This window comes from Acinonyx jubatus, chromosome B4 (genome assembly GCF_027475565.1).
Source record: "Acinonyx jubatus isolate Ajub_Pintada_27869175 chromosome B4, VMU_Ajub_asm_v1.0, whole genome shotgun sequence".
Classification (NCBI taxonomy): Eukaryota; Metazoa; Chordata; class Mammalia; order Carnivora; family Felidae; genus Acinonyx; species Acinonyx jubatus.
The window spans coordinates 80,783,817-80,803,521 of record NC_069387.1 but is presented as its reverse complement, the minus strand read 5'-3'; the positions used below and the strand labels follow the sequence as shown (position 1 = coordinate 80,803,521).

Sequence of the window (19,705 nt, the reverse complement as noted above, 5' to 3'; positions counted from 1 at the left end):
TTTGCTTCAGTCTATGCCATATATCTTTCTCTCTGTCTTCTTTTCAGATTTATTTTTTATCATCGGTGCTCAGCAATTTGGTTATGCTGTGTCTAGGTATAATTTTCTTTGTGTTTATCCTGCATGAGGTTCATCAGTTTATTTGGATCTGGGCGTTAATATTTTTTTCATGAAATCTGGTGAATTTTTTGCCATAATTTCTGCAAATATTCTTTCCTGCTCCCTTGTTTTCCAGTACTCTAGATTATGTGTGTGGTAGAATGCTTGATATCATCCAACTGGTCGCTGAGGCTTGTTTATTTCCCCTCCATCTTCCTTTTCTCTCTGTGCTTCAGTTTACGTTGTTCTTACTTCTGCATCTTCAAGTTCACTGACCTTTTCAACTTTATCATCTAATTTTCTCTAAAGGTCATACAATGGTATTTTTCATTTCTTTTTTTTAGTCTCCATTTATTTCCTCATTGGATTTATGGTTTTCTTGGACTATTTGAACTTATATCAAGATGTTTTGAAGTCTTTACCTATTAATTGCATAATTTCTTTCATTTCTGGGTCTGTTTTTATTGTTTAAGTTTTCTCCCAGCTAGAGATCACATTTTCTTTTTTTCTTTTGCTTATTTATCTATTTATTTATTTGGTGGTTGGAGGGAGTATGTTTATTAGATGCTGCACATTGTAAATGTTACATCATCGAATTTCTGGATTTTATTATCTTTCTTTAAGCTTTGTTCTGGCAGGCAGCTAATTACTTGCATATCAGCTTGATTCATTTGAGGCAAGTTTTTAAACTTTGTGAGGGAAGGTCTAGAGTAACTTTACTCTTGGGCTAGTAGGAGTCTACTCCTAAGACAGCTTTTTTAAGGTATCTAATGAATGCTCTGAATATTTGATGCAATCTCTCCAGTCTGACTGGTTGGAACTCTAATTTCTTCCATTCCTGTGTGAACTCCAGTAATTATTCACTTTATAATTCCCCAGCAGTTGTTCTTTACCTGGTAGTTGATTTTTGGTCAGTTTCAAGAAGTCTCCTCTGTCATGCTATGCACATGTAGCCTGCTATTCAGCCAAAGACACTGGACCACTATACAAATTTGTGGAGCTCTTTCTTTGCATAGCTCTCTTCTCTCTAGGACTTTCTCATAGAATCTAGCCTCCTCAGCCTCCCCAAAATCTAATCTCTGTCTCCTCAGCTCAACAAAACCCCTGTACTCTTGTTGGGTTTCCCATCCCTGTGCTATAGCGTGAAGAGTATTTATGGGCAGGTAGTTGGGATAATTGGAAGGTGCATACAATTTTTCTTTCCTTTTCCCTCAGGGATTACAACCCTATGCTGCCTTTGCCCAATATCTTAAAACAATTGTTTCATATATTTTGGGCAGTTTTCTAGGTGTGTGTGTGTGTGTGTGTGTGTGTGTGTGTGATGGGAGGACTAGTCTGATACCAGTTACTTTGTCATAGTCAGAAATAAGATGACTCAATTTTCACTTGGTATAGAATTATAGGTTGACATTTTTTTCTTTCAGTACTTCAAAGACATCATTCCATTTTCTTCTGAATTATATTGTCATCTTTGTGCCCCTATATGCAGTGTGTCTTTATCAGAAATGAAAAGTAAAACAACCAGATACAATTTACTCTTATGTTATTAAAAAAAAAAATCTCAGCATGGTTATCAGGGAAATGGGTATACTCATATTTCTGGTGGTGTAAATTGTCGAAGTGTTCTTGTGGAGACAGTTTGAACCTAAGATACTAATCATCTAACATATTTTTCCTGTAGAGGCTCCCGGTTGTCTCAGTCAGTTAAGCCTATAGGGGCACCTTGGGTGGCTCATTCGGTTAAGCATCAGACTGTTGGTTTTGGCTCAGACCATGATCTCAGGGTTAGTGAGATCAAGCCCTGCCTCCAGCTCTGCCTGCTTGAGATTCTTTCTCTCTCCCTCTATCCCTCTGCCCTGCTCTCATGTGCTGTCTCTCATTCTCTCTCTCTCAGATAAATAAATAAATAAATATAAAAATAATAATAAAATAAAAAATGTTAAAATATTTTCTAGGCATATAGGAGAATAGAGAAGAGGTTTTTTTTTAATTAAAGTTTATTTATTTAGAGAGAGACAGAGAGAGAGAGAGAGAGAACGAGTGGAAGAGGGGTAGAGAGAGAGGGAGAGAGAGAAAATCCCAAGCAGGCTCCATGTAACCGAGAGATAATGACCTGAGACAAAATCAAGAGTTGGACGCTTAACCATCTGAGCCACCCAGGTGCCCTGGAGAGCTTTTTAATTTAAAAGAAATCAGAGTCCACTCCCAAACATCTGGGATTCAAAGTGTCGCACCAGGACCCCCAAACTAAGCCCTCCAACCCCAATAAACCGCACCCCCCACCCCATCTTCTTTGCTGTGGACATTGGAGGGGAGCAAATTAGTCGAACTGTCCTAGAATTGTTTGCAGATGTTGTACTCAAGACTGCAGAAAAATTTTGAATATTGCATACAGAAGAAAAAGGCATTAGACATACTACTGGGAAAACTCTCCATTTCAAAGGGTGCCCTTTCCATCAAATTATTAAGAAATTTATGATTCAGGGTGGAGACTTCTCATATCGAAATGGGGCAGGTAGAGAAAGTATTGATGGTAAAAAATGTGAAGATGAAAATTTCTACTATTGAGCATGACAAATGCGGGCTGCAGTACAAATGGTTCTCAGTTCTTAATCACAATGGTTTGCACTCCTCATTTGGATGGGAAACATGTGGTATTTGGCACAAGTAATTAAAGGAATGGGTATGGCAAGGATATTGGAAATTGTAGAAGTGAAAGGTGAAAACCTTGCCAAATTATGCATTATTGCAGAATACAGAGAACTGAAGGAAGGGGATGATATTCCCAAAAGATGGTTCTGGTGACAGTCATCCAGATTTCCCTGAGGATGCAGATATATAGATTTAAAAGATGCAGATAAAATTTTACTAATAACAGAAGTCTTAACAAAAATTGGAAATATTTTTTTTCAAATCCAGAAGTGGGAGATGGCTATTAAAAATATACAAAAGTGTTTTTTTAATGTTTATTTATTTATTTTGAGAGAGAGCAAGCAGAGGAAGGACAGATAGGGAGGGAGAGAGAGAGAGAATCCCAAGCAGGCTCTGCGCTGACAGCACGTGGGGCTTGATCCCATGAACTGTGAGATCATGACCTGAGGTGAAATCAAGAGTCGGTCGCTCAACCAACTGAACCACCCAGGCACCCCCAAAAATATACAAAAGTTTTAAGATCTATGGAAGGTTCAAACGCTGTTATTGAGAAAACGGACAGATAGAAGCTGCAACCTATAGCTTTAAGCTGCATGCTGAATATTGGTGCTGATAAACTGAAGATGCCAAATTGGCAGGGAGCAATTGACAGCTGTTTGGAGGCTCTTGAAATAGACCCGTTAAATACCAAAGCATTGTACTGTGAGCTCAAGGATGGCAAGGATTAAAGGAATATGATCGAGCATGGGCTGATCTTGAGAAAGCTCAGGAGACAGCACTGGAAGATAAAACTATCTAGACAGAATTGTTGAAAGTTAAACGAAAAATAAAGGCACAGAAAGATGGAGAGAAGGCAGCGTATGCAAAAATGTTTGCCTAATAAAGGTTTCAGTTATTTCAGTTTTACTTAAATATTATGCATTGATTGTATAAAGGCAATAAGAAAATTTAAAGGTTATTGTCTGTAATATATGATATATATATATATATATATATATATATATATATATATGTAACATATGACCCCTGATGTGTCTCCTTTGATACTTCAGTTTCCCATTGTTTACAGTTTAGGAATACTGAAAATGTTCTTTTTTTTTTTAATGTTTGTTTATTTTTGAGAGAAAGAGAGACAGAGTGTGAGTGGGGGAGGGGCAGAGAGAAGGAGACACAGAATCTGAAGCAGGCTCCGGGCTCTGAACTGTCAGTCAGAGCCTGACTCGGGGCTTGATATCACAATGATATCACTTGACCTGAGCTCAAGTCGGATGTTTAACCGACTGAGCCATCCAAGTGCCTCCAAAAATAGTTCACTCTTAATAAAACAGTGTTACAGGGCCTGGGTGGCTCAGCCAGTTAAGTGTCTGACTTTGGCTCAGGTCATGATTTCACCATTTGTGAGTTTGAGCTCCATGTGGGGCTCTGTGCTGACAGCTCACAGCCTGGAGCCTGCTTCAGATTCTGTGTGTCTCCCTCTATCTCTGCCCCTCTCCAGCTCACACTCAATGTCTCTCTCTCTCTTTCAAAAATAAATATTTAAAAAAATATTTTTAAAAAAAAGTGTTACAATGACAACAACAAGACAAAAAAACCAAAGCACAAATAAAAAACCCAAACCAACAGAAAAAGAAATCATGCTGATTACACTTATATAAATTCAATAATAAGTAAGACCAATTATTACTGTTAGAAGTTAGGATGGTGGAAAGGGGCTCAGTCGGTTAAATGTCCGACTCTTGGTTTTGGCTCATGTCATGATCTCAAGGTTTGTGAGTTCAAGCACTGAGTCAGGCTGTGTGCTGGTGGCATGGAGCCTGCTTGGGATTCTCTCTCTCTCCCTCTCTCTCTGCTCCTCCACCCACCCTCTCTCTCTCTCTTTCTCTTAAAATAAATAAATGAACTTAAAAAGAAAAGAAGTTAGGATGGTGGTTACATTTGGAGGTAGTGACTGAAGGGGACACAAAGGAAATTTTGGGGATGCTTGATATATTTTTATATTTATATAAATGTAATATATATATTTTAATTTTATTTTTTATGTTTTTAAATTTACATCCAGACTAGTTAGCATATAGTGCAACAATGATTTCAGGAGTAGATTCCTTAGTGCCCCTTACCCATTTAGCCCATGCCCCCTCCCACAACCCCTCCAGTAACCCTCAGTCTGTTCTCCATATTTATGAGTCTCTTCTGTTTTGTCCCCCTCCCTGTTTTTATATTCTTTTTGTTTCCCTTCCCTTATGTTCATCTGTTTTGTCTCTTAAAGTCCTCATATGAGTGAAGTCATCTGATTTTTGTCTTTCTCTGACTGACTAATTTCACTTAGCATAATACCCTCCAGTTCCATCCACGTAGTTGCAAATGGCAAGATTTCGTTTTTTTTGATTGCCGAGTAATACTCCATTGTATATATATATACCACATCTTCTTTATCCATTCATCCATCGATGGACATTTGGGCTCTTTCCATACTTTGGCTATTGTTGCTAGTGCTGCTATAAATATGGGGGTGCATGTGCCCCTTTGAAACAGCACACCTGTATCCCTTGATAAATACCTAGTAGTGCAATCCTGGGTCATAGGGTAGTTCTATTTTTAGTTTTTTGAGGAACCTCCATACTGTTTTCCAGAGTGGCTGCACCAGCTTGCATTCCCATAATATATATACTTTAATCCATGATTTTGTAATTATATCTTAAAAACCCTGAAACAAACAAAGAAAAACTTGGTCACTTTTAGAGGTTTTCTATGTTACTAACTAAATAGTCCTAAAAATTTATAAATAGAAGTAAGAATAAAACATATCCGGACATGTAAAGGAATGTATTTCAGGGTTACCTAATAATTAATAAGGGAAATTTCTTTCTTTCTTTCTTTCTTTCTTTCTTTCTTTCTTTCTTTCTTTCTTTCTTTTTTTTTTTTTAGAAAAATCACAGATAATAAGATCAGAAGGAATTATGGAATTATAAAATCACCAGCAGGGGAGATATAGGTTTTATAAGGTTGAAGTTTGTGCATTTTGAGAGAACCTCTTACATAGAATACATACTTTTGGAACAAATTAGTTAGAGCACCTTGGAAAGGATTCACTTAGATGAAGGAGCCTGAAGTTTAAAATTCATTAGCTTTACAGTAAGTCTACCTCAGCCAATTTCTGCTAGGCCTGATTCTTTCTACAGCCTCCAATGATCTCTCAGTGAAATCTTTCACAAGATCACATGTCTTAGATAATCTATTGATTCCATTTTTTTTTTTTCATAGTGACATCCTCTGGAACCTACCTCTGTGCCTATTAGTCTGGACTGGTTGCTGTCTGGGCCTGCTACATAGTTGAGATCCTGGGACTTCCATTTGTCCTCATCCTGGGAATGATTGTCAACTGTCTCATGTATAAATTCTTGTGTCCTTGATCTCAGGTCATCCTCTTCCTTCACTTCATCTTTTTGGTGGAGAACACCTTACTGATAAAAGGCACATAGAAGATAAATTGTTTGAGAGCTTACATTAATGAAGATTCTTTTATTCTACTCTCACACTTAGTTTGTTGTTTGGCTGGGTATTAAATTCTAGATTGAAAAGAATTTTCTTCAGAATTTTGAAGGCATTGTTTCTTTATTTTCTGGCTTCAATTTTTTTTGTTGTTGTTTTGTTGTTTTGTTTTGTGGTTTTTTTTAAAGAAAATTTACTTTATGGGGTGCCTGGGTGGCTCAGTCAGTTAATTGTCCAACTTTGGCTCACATCATGATTTTGTGGTTCATGAGTTTGAGCCCTGTGTCAGGCTCTGTGCTGACAGCTCAGAGCCTGGAGCCTGCTTCAGATTCTGTGTGTCTCCCTCTCTCTCTGCGCCTCCCCCTCTCCTGCTCTGTCTCTGTCTCTCTTAAAAATAAAAAAATAAAAACATTTAAAGAAAATATACTTTATTTAGAAAGCATATATACTATGTCCCATGATATAAAATTCTAAACAGAGTATATTTTAAAAACAGCATAATGAAAAATATAAATATCAATATTCTGTTCCTATGTATACCTTTTATGCACTTACTGTCCTTTCCTAGGTTTGCATTTTTCTTTATTTTACAATTTGATTCATACTTCCAGTAAAAACATTTTAAATATCATAGATAGGTATAAAGCAAAAAGCAGAAATTCCCTTCTCTTCATCCCCTCCTCAGATATTGGTAAATATCCTTCCACACTGTCAAACAGCTGGATATATTTTTGTTTTTTGCATAGATGATTTCACATTATACATGTTCTGTAACTTACCTTTTTTAAGAAAAATGTTTATTTGCTTTGGTGGGGAGGGGCAGAGAACGAGGGAGAGGGAGAGGGAGAATCCCAAGTAGGTTCCATGTTCATTGCAGAGCCCAACACAGGGCTCAATCTCACTACCTCAAGATCATGACCATGAGATCGTGACCTGAGCTGAAACAGGAGCCAGATGCTCAATCAATTGAGCCACCCATGCAATCCATGCAGCTTACTTTTTTCACTGAATCCTGTAGTGGAAACCATTCATGATAGTACATATAGAGCTACTTCATTCTTTTTAATGCTTTTATTTTATTCTTTTATGTATCAATATCTATCTAGCCAGTTCCCTCATGATGGCTATTCAAGATATTTCCAACATTTTATTAATAAAAACAAGGCTGCAGCAAACATGTTGACAGCTTATTTAGACAAATGCCATTAATATATTTACTTACATATCCCTACACCTCCTTTTAAAAACTAGATGTTTTTTGGGGTACCTGGGTGGCTCAGTCAGTTAAGCATCTGACTTTGGCTCAGTTCATGATCTCAAGGTTCATGAGTTGGAGCCCTGCATCGAGCTCTGCTAACAGCTCAGAGCCTGCAGCCTGCTTTGGATTCTAAGTCTCCCTCTCTCTCTCTGCCCTTCCCCCTGCTCATGCCCTCTCTCTCTCTCTCTCTCTTTCAAAAATAAATATTTAAAAAATCAGATGTTTTTAATGAAAGTTAAAGTATTGAAAATGAGTAATGGAATATGTGGGTAATATGTGAATTGAAAGGGAAAGAATCAGTGTTTCTGCAATCCTATTTTCATTAAGTAATATTCACATCAACAAACCAGAAAGCCATGTAAAACTAACTCAATTTATTTATTTATTTATTTATTTAAGTTTATTTTTGAGAGAGAGAGAGCACGAGCAAGCGGGGGAAGTACAGAGAGAGAGAGAGGGAGACTGAGGATCCCAAGTGGGCTCTGTGCTGACGGCAGAGAGCTGGATGCAGGGCTTGAACTCACAAACCGTGAGATCGTGACCTGAGCCAAAGTCAGACGCTTAACCAACTGAGGCAACCAGCTGCCCCCAAACTAACTCTTTTTTAAAGACTGTGACTGAGTTGGTGAGATGGAGGATTATCTAGATTAAGGCTGCTTTCTTATTATGGAATTTCTTGATGGCTCTGCTTAATTCCCTAAACACATCCTTTTTGTTCCATGCTCAGAAGCCGCCTGGTTTATTTCAGTTCACTTTTCACTTTCAAACCTGTTTGGCAGCAGGTGCTGTACATTTTTTAAGATGTTTGTATCAAAAGAAAATTTTAAAGACTTTATTTTTTTTAATGTTTCTTTTTATTTTTGAGAGAGAGAGACACAGTGCGAATGGGAGAGGGGCAGAGAGAGAGGGAGACACAGAATCTGAAGGAGGCTCGGGCTCTGAGCTGTTAGCACAGGACCCCATGCAGAGCTCAAACTCAGGAACTGTGTGATCATGACCTGAGCCAAAGTCAATGGCTTAATTGACTGAGCCACCCAGGCTCCCCTCTTCTTCTTATTCTTTTTTTTTTTTTTAAGTGCCCCTCTTCTTTTTTTTGTTTTTTGTTTTTTTTTATAATTTTTTTTTCAACGTTTATTTATTTTTGGGACAGAGAGAGACAGAGCAAGAACGGGGGAGGGGCAGAGAGAGAGGGAGACACAGAATCAGAAACAGGCTCCAGGCTCTGAGCCATCAGCCCAGAGCCTGACGCGGGGCTCGAACTCACGGACCGCGAGATCGTGACCTGGCTGAAGTCGGACGCTTAACCGACTGCGCCCCCCAGGCGCCCCCCTTTTTTTGTTTTTATTAAAAAATTTTTTTTTAACATTTATTCATTTTTAAGAGAGAACAGAGCATGAGCAGGGAAGGGGTAGAGAAAGAGGGAGACAGAATCCAAAGCAGGCCCCAGGCTCTGAGCTGTCTGCACAGACCCCGACGAGGGGCTGGAACTCACTGACCGAGGAACTCACTGACAACGAGATCATGACCTGAGCCAAAGTCGGACACTCAACCAACTGAGCCACCCAGGGACCCCTTCTTTTATTTTTTAAAAATAGTGTCCTGTACTTGTTTCATACTATTATTTTATTTTTATCTCTCTGAAGATATAAATTATATATATATTTTAAAATCTTTTCCTGTTGCTTAGTCTCTTTGTTTTCTCCAAGCCCCACCCCTCCTTTTTTGTTTGTTTGTTTTAGTCTGAGTTTTCCCTATTGGAAGCCTTTCTTGGATTATTCTGCAAACTGTGACTGTTCCTTTATATGTGAGAGTGTGAAACCAAAAAAACTGATTAGAAGCCCTGTGTTTCAGAGAGGTATGTTGATAGATGAGTTTCACTGTGGGGGAGAAGCAGTCAGTGAGTTGGATTTTTGTTGGGGGGTACCCAAGTATCAGTAGCTGTAAGTCTCTCTGGAGCTGTTCAGTCTCTCCAGAGAAGAACATTCCAGTTTTCTGTGAGGCGGGTGAAATTCTGGGTGCTAGCATGCTAGTGGCTGGGAAGGAAAAGGGGTCTGTCTCGTTCTTCGGTGTAGCAACTGTGGTAGGCACACACACAAAAAATGCACACCCCCACCAAAGATATATGCACTGTCTAATCCCCAGAATCCGTGAATATTATATAGCAAAAGAATGACTATTTCCATGTATGGAAAGATGTGATCAAGTTAATGATCTAAAGAAAAGTTAGTTTATCCTGGATTATCTGGGTGGATCCTAAATGTAATTATATATATCCTTATAGGAGAGAGGCAGGGGAAGATTAGATGGAGGTCCACACAGAGGAGAAGGCAATGTGAAGCTGGAGTCAGAAATCTGAGTGATGTGGCCATAAGCCAAGGAACATCTAGAGCCACCAGAAGCTGGAAGAGGCAAGGCACAGATTCTCCCCTAGGGCTTTTGGAATGCATGTGACTCTGCTGATACTTTGCTTTTGAACTTTTGGTCTCTAGACAATGAGAGGATAAATCTCTATTGCTTTAATGCCACCAAATTTATGGTAATTTGATAGCACCGCTACGGGAAACTAATACAGGGACTTTCACTTAAACTCCTGTTCTCATTCTGATTTAGTGCCCTGGTCTCCTCTGGGTCCTCTGGCTCACTTTCTCTGGAGAAGAAACTTCATATTTCCTTCTGGGAAGTTATCTGAAGAAGTTACCTGGCCGGGGAAGCACGGGAATGGGGATCTTATATAAACTATACAAACTGTCCCTTTCTCTTGCAATCTGAGGGACTTGTACCTCCAAGTTCTGAGGCTTCTGGAATGAGGGGATGGGGCAGGGTTGTAAATTGGCATGCTTCTTATTGGTTTCACCCACTATGGGCATTTAGGCTTCATCTTGCACCAAACTGTGAAGTTATCACTCCTCCATTTGATTTCCTTCTTCCAAAATGTGTTATCTCCTATCTACTGTTGACTTCTTTCCAGTTCTCTTTGCCCTTTTAGGTTTATTTACTTTTTTATTCTTTTACTAGCATTTTAGAGGAGAGAGTGTTCCATTTGCCTGTTTAACTGGACTTTTTTTTTTTAACTTTTCAAACTTTTAAAAATGTTTATTTGATCATAATGGCTTCTGGATTTTGCCCGATGCTTTAGAAATAAATACCTTTTTTTAAATTTAAAAACATTAAAAACATTAAAACATTATTTTTGACACAGAGAGAGAAAGAGACAGAGAGAGAGCATGAGCAGGGGAGGAGCAGAGAGAGAGGGAGACACAGAATCTGAAGCAGACTCCAGGTTCCGGGCTGTCAGCACAGAGCCCAATGTGGGGCTCAAACCTGCAAGCAGTGAGATCATGACCTGAGCCGAAGTCAGAGTCTCAACTGACTGAGCCACCCAGGTGCCCCAGAAATAAATACCTTTTAAAAATACTTTTATGTGGGGTGCCTGGGTGGCACAGTTGGCTAAGTGTCTGATTTCAGTTCAGTTCATGATCTCACATGGGAAGCATGGGAATGGGGATCTTATATAAGCTATATAAGATTGTGCTCTATCTCTTTTAAAAATAAAAATAATATATTAAAAATACTTTTATGGTTCATTAATTTACAGTTCTTCTTCTTTTTTAAGTTCGTTTGTTTGTTTGTTTGTTTATTTATTTATTTATTTATTTATTTGAGAGAGAGAGAATCCTAAGCACGCTCTGCACTGGCAGCACAGAGCCCAATGCAGGGCTCAAATCCACGAACCGTGAGATCAAGACCTGAGTGGAAACCAACAGTCTGGTAGCTTAACCGACTGAGCCCTCAGGGAGCCCCCAGTAATTTACATTTTGATCACTGTTTGGTCTGCAATTTATTTCAGTTCATTTAATGACATAAGATCTAGCTTTTTCTTTCTTTTTTTAAATTAAATTTAATTTAACTTATTATTTTTTGTAATGTTTATTTATTTTAGAGAGAGAGAGAATGACAAGGCATGAGCAGGGGAGGGGCAGAGAGAGGAGACACAGAATCAGAAGTAGTCTCCAGCCTCTGAGCTGTCAGCACAGAGCCTGATGCTGGGCTCGAACCCACCCATGAACAGTGGGATGATGACTTGAGCCAAAGTCAGATGCTTGACTGACTGAGCCACCCAGACACCCTGCTTCTTTTAATGTTAGAGAGAGAGCACATGAGGGAGAGGAGCAGAGGAAAAGAGAGAGAGAATCTTAAGTAGGCTCCACACTTAGCACAGAGTTTGAAGCAGGGCTCCATCCCACAACCCTGGGATCATGACCTGAGCTGAAATCAAGAGTCAGAGGCTGAACTGACTGAGCCACCCAGACGCCCTTTGATTTTCTTTTTTAATGACAAATAATTGCCTTAATTCTGTTCATTGAAAAATCTACTCTTTCCTCACTGACCTGAAATACCCTATTTATTATATGTGCTAAATTAAAAAAAAAAAGTTGTTTCTTTGATTAATGGGTAATATTATTTCTAACTTTGGAAAGGTTGTTTTATTTTTGTTCCCATATATACACTAGTAATTTTTTTAATTAATAAACTTTATTTTTTAGAGCAGTTTTAGGTTCACAGAAAGATTAATCAGGTACAGAGAGTTCTCATATACTCCCTGTCCCCACACATGCAAAACCTCCCCCACTATTTACACCCCACATTACATTTTTACTGTATCTGTAGTTTTGCCTTTCCAGAATGTCATATGTAACCTTTCCTGATTGGCTTTCAGTTAGCGATATGCTAACATGGTTCCTCCATGTGTTTTCATGGTTTGATAGCTCTTTTTATTTTCAACACAGAATAATATTCCAGGGGCACCTGGGTGGCTCAGTGGGTTAGGTGTCCAACTCTTGGTTTCAGCTCAGGTCATGATCTTGTGGTCCCTGTGATTTAGCCCTGTGTTGGGCTCTGCATAGACAGCGAGAGGACTGCTGGGGATTCTCTCCCCCCACCTCTGCCTCTCCCCCACTTGCACACGCTCTCTCTCTCTCTTTCTCAAAATAAACAAACTTGAAAAAAAAATAATATTCCACAGTCTGGGTGCACTACAATTTATTTATCCACTCACTTACTGAAGGATGTGTTGATTGTTCCTAAGTTTAGGCAACTATGCGTGAAGCTGCTATAAACAAGCATTCACGTGCAGGTTTTTGTGTGGACACAAGTTTTGGCTCATTTGAGTAAATACCAAGGAGGGTGGTTGCAGGATTTTATGGTAAGTATATGTTGAGTTATGTAAGAAACTGCCAAACTGTCTTCCAAAATGGCTATACCATTTTGAATTCCCACCAGCGATGAATGAGATTTCTTATTGCTCCACGTCCTTGGCAGCATTTGGTGTTGTCAGCATTTTAGATTTTGACCATTCTAACTGGTGTGTAGTGATAACTCATTGTTGTTTGTAATTTGTGGCTCCATAATGATATAGGATGTTGAACATATTTTCATATGTTTACTTGCTATCTGTATACCTTCTTTGACAAGATGTCCAGGTCATTTGCCCATTTTAAAAAGTCAGGTGGTTCATTTTCCTATTACTGAGTATTTTTGAATTTTAAATTAAATTAAATTTCATGAGATTCTGCTTGTTTTAACCTTTTTTTTCTGAGAGAGAGAGAGAGAGCCCAAGAGAGGGAGTGACAGAGGGAGAGGGAGAGAATCTTTTTTTTTTTTTAAGTTTATTTATTTTTGAGAGAGAGAGAGAATGAACAGGGAAGGAGCAGAGAGAGGGAGAGAGAGAATCCCAAGCAGGCTCTGAGCTGTCAGCATGGAGCCTGACATGGGGCTTGACCCCAGGAACCATGAGATCATGGCCTGAGCCAAAATCAAGAGTCAGATGCTTAACTGACTGAGTCACCCCAGGCACCCCGAGAGAGAGAGAATGTTAAGTGGGCTCCACACCCAGCTTGGAGCCCAATGCAGGACTCAATCTCACCACCATGAGATCATGACCTAAGCCAAATTCAAGTTAGGTTCTCAACAAACTGATCCTTCCAGGCGGCCCTCTTATTATGAATTATTAAGAGTTCTTTGTATATTTTGGATACCAGTCCTTTATCAGATGTGTCTTCTGCAAATATTTTCTTCCAACCTGTGGCATGTCTTCTCATTCTCTTGACATTGTCTTTCTCACAGCAAAAGTTTCTAATTTTACTGAAGTCCAGCTTATTAATTGTTTTTTTCATGGCTCGTGCCTTTGGTATTGTCTCTGAAATTCTTTGCCATGCTCAAGGTCATCTACGTTTTCTCCTAGCAGTTGTTTTTAAGTTTTTTATTTTTTTTGAGAGAGAGAGCGTGAGTGAGTGAGCACAAGCAGGGAGGGGCAGAGAGGGAGAGAGAGGATCCAAAGCAGGCTCTGCACCACCAGCACGGAGCCTGATGAAGGGCTTGAACCCACAAACCGTGAGATCATTACCTGAGCCAAAATCAAGAGGTGGACACTTAACCTATTGGGCCACCCAGGCGCCCCTCTCCCAGGAACTTCATAGTTTTATGTTTACATTTAGGTCTATAATCCATTTTGAGTTAATTTTTGTGAAGAGTGTAAAGTGTATGTCTAGATTCATTTTTTTGCACGTGAATATCCCCACAGCAAGATCCTTAATCGCATCTGTAAAGCCCCCCCCTTTTTAAAAAATATTTTAATTTTTGAGAGAGAGAGGGAGAGAGTGTGTGTGTGAAGTGGGGAGGGGGAGAGAGAGAGGAAGACACAGAATCCAAAGCAGGCTCCAGGCTCCGAGCTGTCAGCACAGAGCCCGATGCGGGGCTTGAACTCACAAACTGTGAGATCATGACCTGAGACTAAGTCAGATGCTTAACCAACTGAGCTACCCAGGCGCCCCTGTAAAGCCCTTTTTGACATGCAAGGTAACATATATAGAGGTTCTGGGGATTAGGACATGGACATGTTTGGGGGCCATTATTCAGCATAGCTCTGTGTTACAAAGAACCAAGAGCAAGGATGCATCTGTTCTTGTGGAACCAGAAGAGAAGCTATCATGAGCCCAGGTGTGTTCTTCCTGTCTCTCCTCTCCTTTTGCCTCCAACCTTCTGTTTTTTGTTTCTTTCCTAGCAACAGGCTTCCTCTCGTTTTTGTCCTGAGAGGCGGAAAATAGCCACAACTTACTGCCTGAGCTTTACATGTTTCAGATCCAGTCACATAAAGAGATAAATGTATTTTTTTTTCAGACCCAACTCCTGGGGGATTGGGAGGAATAAAACTGCTTGACTCTGTTGTCTATCTCTGGTTCACTTAGCAGGTCTGAAGGACAGAGTTTTACATAGCATAAATATGGCTGCTTGCAGTCACCCATTTGACCATGTGGAAGGGGGACAGAGAAGAGGTAATCATGGTGAGATGGACAAATTTCCCACCATATTTACATACATATACCTTTAACCTCTAAGCATGTATTTTCATAATCTACTTGGGGAATTTTGGCAGAAATTTTAAGAAACACCAATAGATTCAGTAAGTGAAGCAGCAAATGACAAATTAATACAATTTTTGCCAATGGTCAGTTCTTTTATTTGCAAGGGTACAGTTGATTAGTCAGAAAAACAACTCTTTCTACTTGCCCTCAAATAAATGCCCTTAATCCAAGCTAGGATTCTTAGAATCCTTGAGTTCTCACCCTTTTACTTGTTTCTTTTTCACTCTCTTTTGTCTCTGGCCACCACCATTGGCCTCATATCAGAGGGTTAACATGCTTGCTTATCAATTTTATCTGATTTTATTGATCACCATGGCTACTCTGGTCAGTGGCCAGCCTTAATTTGTGGCCAGTGATCAACTAGATATTTTTCTATCTGTTCCAGCTCCTGTTTCTTTTCTTTTTAAAATTTTTTAATGTTTTTATTTATTTTTGAGACAGAGAGAGACAGAGCATGAGCAGGGGAGGGGCAGAGAGAGAGGGAGACACAGAATCTGAGGCAGGCTCCAGGCTCCAAGCTGTCAGCACAGAGCCTGACATGGGGCTCGAACTCATGGATTTTGAGATCATGACCTGAGCCGATGTTGGACGCTCAACTGACTGGGCCACCCACGCACCCCACCAGCTTCTGTTTCTAAATATCTCCAAATCTTTCCTCCCGGTGTGCTCCTATCCCGCTAATATCTGGCTTCCTTTTTGTTTTGTTTTGTTTTGTTAAGTTTGTTTGTTTGTTTATTTATTTTGAGAGACGGGGGCGGGGGAGAGAGCATGAGCCAGGGAGGGGCAGAGAGAGGGACAGAGAGAATCTCAAGCAGGCTCCACGCTGATAGTGTGTGGCTTGAACCCATGAACTATGAGATCATGACCTGAGTCAAAGTTGGACAACTGATTGAGCCACCCATGCACCCCTGGCTTCCTTTTTGAAAGCAGGAAGTTATGTATCATCTCAAGTTTTTACAACATGGAGCATCACTCCTATAATAACACACACACACACACACACATGCACACACGCACAGACACGCTAAGGAGTGTTACAAAAACGGGCAACAGGCAAATGCACACATCATTAAGAATAGCTTCTGGATTAAAAAAAAATCTGAGAATACAGCCTTCTTTAGGATCCACAGTCTTCTTTTTCCATTATCTTTTTCTATTTCCCATTTTTTTAAAGTTTGTTTTCATTTATTTTGAGAGGGAGAGAGCAAGTGGGGGAGGGAGAGAGGGAGGGAGAAGGAGAATCCCAAGCAGGCTCCGCATTGCCAGTGCAGAGCTCAACGCGGGGCTTGAACCTATGAACTGTGAGATCATGACCTGAGCTGAAATCAAGACTCAGATGCTCAACCAACTGAGCCACCAAGGCGCCCCTATAGTTCCCATTTTGAAAATTTCTTTCGCAGCTGAGGGGTAGTGCTCATTATGCCAAAGCTGCCTGCTGCTCAAACTGGAACTTTGACCCTTTGACACTTTAAAATCCTTTAGCACTTTCTTCCTCACTACCTGCAGGACATACTTCCCCCATTGTCAATTAATGAATTCACTAAAAAATAAAAACAGAACCAGACTGGTGAACCCTCCACTATCCTTCTTAAGTAAGTTAGGAACAAAACATGGGCTGCAAAGGAGAGCCTGCTCCCTACGTGCCTCGCCCATCAAGCACAGCCTTCTTACCCCGCCCTCCCCACCCCCCACCCCCAGCCCTCTCTGCGGTTGCTGGCCTGGTGGATGCAGAACTGGGTTATCCCTGGGTCTCCTTTCCCCCATCTAGTTACTACCCTCTTCAAAAGGGGAAGTCAGTGCTGAAGTCCTTCCTTTGCCAAACCCCTATCAGAGCTTTTTGCCAATACATAAGGGAGCCAAACATGAACTTTCCAGGCCCACGACAGTCCCCAAACATTACAACAGATCTGTTTCCTGGGATCACAAAGTGAGAACAGGAGGCCAGAGTGTTTCCCCATATCCTACTGCCCTTGCAAAAAACAATAAAAATTAGTTTGGTTTTCATTAAGGAAAAAATAGTCATTCCCAGAAGGAGCAAAAATCCTTTGTGATATCATCATTTCGTTATAATCCTAGATGCTGAAAGAACACTTAAGCTTTTTTTCCCCTTTAATTTAGTCACTTCAAAAAGAAAAAGTAAACTTGAGGGGCGCCTGGACGGCTCATTTGGTTAAGCCGAAACCTTGATTTCGGCTCAGGTCATGATCTCACGGTTTGTGGGTTCTCACTAGCAGTGCAGACCCTGCTTGCGATTCTCTCTCTCTCCACCCCTTCCCTGTTCATGGTTGCTCTTTCTCTCAAAATAAATAAATAAATAAACTTAAAAAGAAAAGTAAACTCTATACCCAATGTGGGGCTTGCATTCAGGACCCCAGGATCAAGAGTGTATGCTCTATAGGGATGCCTGGGTGGCTCAGTCCGTTAAGTGTCTGACTTCGGCTCAGGTCATGATCTCACAGCTCATGAGTTCAAGCTCCGTGTTGAGCTCTGTGCTAACAGCTCATATCCTAGAGCCCGCTTCTGATTCTGTGTCTCTGTCTCTCTCTCTCCCCCTCCCTTGCTCTTGTTCTGTCTCTCTCTCTCTCAAGGATAAATAAACATAAAAAAAAAAAAGAGTGTATGCTGTACTGATTGAACTAGCCAGGTGCTCCCACTTAAGCTTTTTATTCCTCTACTCCCCTCCTTATTCTGGAGGCTAGCATTGATCCCTTCATGCATCCTTTTGGCACTGTCCTGGGTAATGGTATAACCAGCAGAAGCCTCCAGCAATCTCCAGGGGAGTGCTGTGGGATAATACTTTCTTCTGTGAATTGGGGTCAAGGAGCAGATCTTGGTCTCCCTCACAGGAACTAAAGAACTTAAGGATTTGGGTCTGATGTCCTCTCAGCTGAGCCAGTTCAGGCCAGTGCCCCAGTGGGTACATGTTTGAAGAGCTATGGGTGGGTGGGAATGCCCACGATAGGGGAATGTTTGTAGGGTTCTGAGGAAGTCTGGAGCATCCTGGGAACAGAATGAGCTGGCCCAGGCCATGAGCCATCTCCAAACCCCTCCCACTTCTCCTGTCACTAACCAGTTCCAGCTGTGCACGATCTAGCCCATTGCTTCCCATCTGGCTTCTAGGAACTCATGACTAATTAAAGGAGTGTGTGTTGGGGGGGGGGGGTGGGGAGGTCTGCTTAAAAACAGAGGTTTCCAGGGTAACAGCTTGGAAACCTCAATCCCATTCAGCCAGGGAAAGTTCCTTCTCTCCTGATTCCCTCTGGGCTCAGGGGAAACAGGCCAGAGGCTAACACCACATTTCTCTAAATCAAGAGCAGTATCTGTGCCTGTGAGTTATATCTTATGTTTTTCTCACCTCCAGTTTCCAGTTTTAGTTCCCAGACTTACCCTTATACCAGGATGTCCAGCCCTAGGAGCCACCCCATTCGGGTAAGGGTAGCTGTCGGAGAGGGTGGGTGGTGGTTTACACATTGGCTTCTCTTGGATTTAGAGACTTCTGCAAACTTTTGCCCCATGGACCCTGATCACTAGAAAATACTCTCAGAATCTAACCTACTTCCTCCTGCTACCGTTTCAAATATTTTAATTAATAATATTTCTATACAAACTCTTCCACCACAATTTGTGGGCAGAGAGGGAAACTAGTTTGCAGGAAGGGAGCAAGCAAGCCAAAGAACTTGGGAATTCTTTCTCTCAGACTCCTGTTCTCTTTTGGGGGCAGGCAGACCACATGTCCTAACCCTTTGCACACATCCCCATATCTCCCCCAGTGAGAGATGACAAATTCAGAGGCAAAAAGAGCTGGCCAGCCTGGCTCAGGGGGTGGGGGCTGGCGGAAGGGGTGGTCACCATGCCATTATGGGAAGAGTTAGTCATGCAATCCTTGACCAGATGCCCCGCCTGCAGCTCCTGGCTCTTTGGGGGGGTTTTGTTTGGGTGCGTGTGGAAACTCTTGGGAAGCTGCGCACATCATCATAGCTTGAGCCCGAGCCCCTGCTGCTTCCTGGCTGTGTGACCCGAAGTAACCTACTAGACACTCGGTTTCCTTTTCTGTAAGAAGGTGATAATACCAGCCTGGTTGCTGAGATTTAAACGAGGTAAATTATTTGGCAGCTTTTACTAGTTTACTCTATTCTTTCCTGGCTCCTTAGCATCTAGAATGTGGTTTCATTCCCTCGGGGCCTTCCAAGGCAGGCCAGAGTGAGCACCTACCTTTCATAATAATAATCATCTCACTAACATGCTGTCATGCAGTCTTAAGCATCTGCCCTGTTCTGTTTGTTTTTGTCTTTGTTTTCGTTTTTGTTTTTTACTTATGTGAGAGAGGAGAGAGTAGTCTGCTATCACATTCATCTCCTTTCTTTCATATCCTCCTGCCTGTGTCCTCCTTTCTCCCCACCACCCTCAGCTCCTGTTCCTCCTTCATTATTTTTACTATTTCTTACCACTTTTTCTTCCATCCCAGCCCCAGTCTCCAGGGGCGGAGTCTGGGCAGGCGGAGCTAGAGCTGAACCACGGAGTTTCAAGTAAATGAGTCAAAATGTTGCTAGTGACTCTCTTCTGGGTAGAAGCGTAGAATTTAGTGGTGGTTTTCGTGTTCTTTCTTGCTTATTTTGGTATTTTCCAAATTTACGACAACGAGCAAAGGATAGCTTTTATTCAGAAAAAAGAGCAAAAACTTTAATCAGAAAGAAATTATAATATTTAATTGGACCATGTCCTGTTCTCAAAAAAAGAGGGAGTGAGGGGTGGAGGGTGGAAAGCAGGAGAGAAGGGCAAGGTTGAG

General features: G+C 40.9%; 1 pseudogene; it reads left to right on the top strand.

Annotated features, from left to right (window-relative positions):
• The first annotated feature begins 1,665 nt into the window (after window positions 1-1,665).
• Window positions 1,666-3,631, top strand: LOC106986860 (peptidyl-prolyl cis-trans isomerase D-like; annotated as a pseudogene).
• The last annotated feature ends 16,074 nt before the right edge of the window (window positions 3,632-19,705 follow it).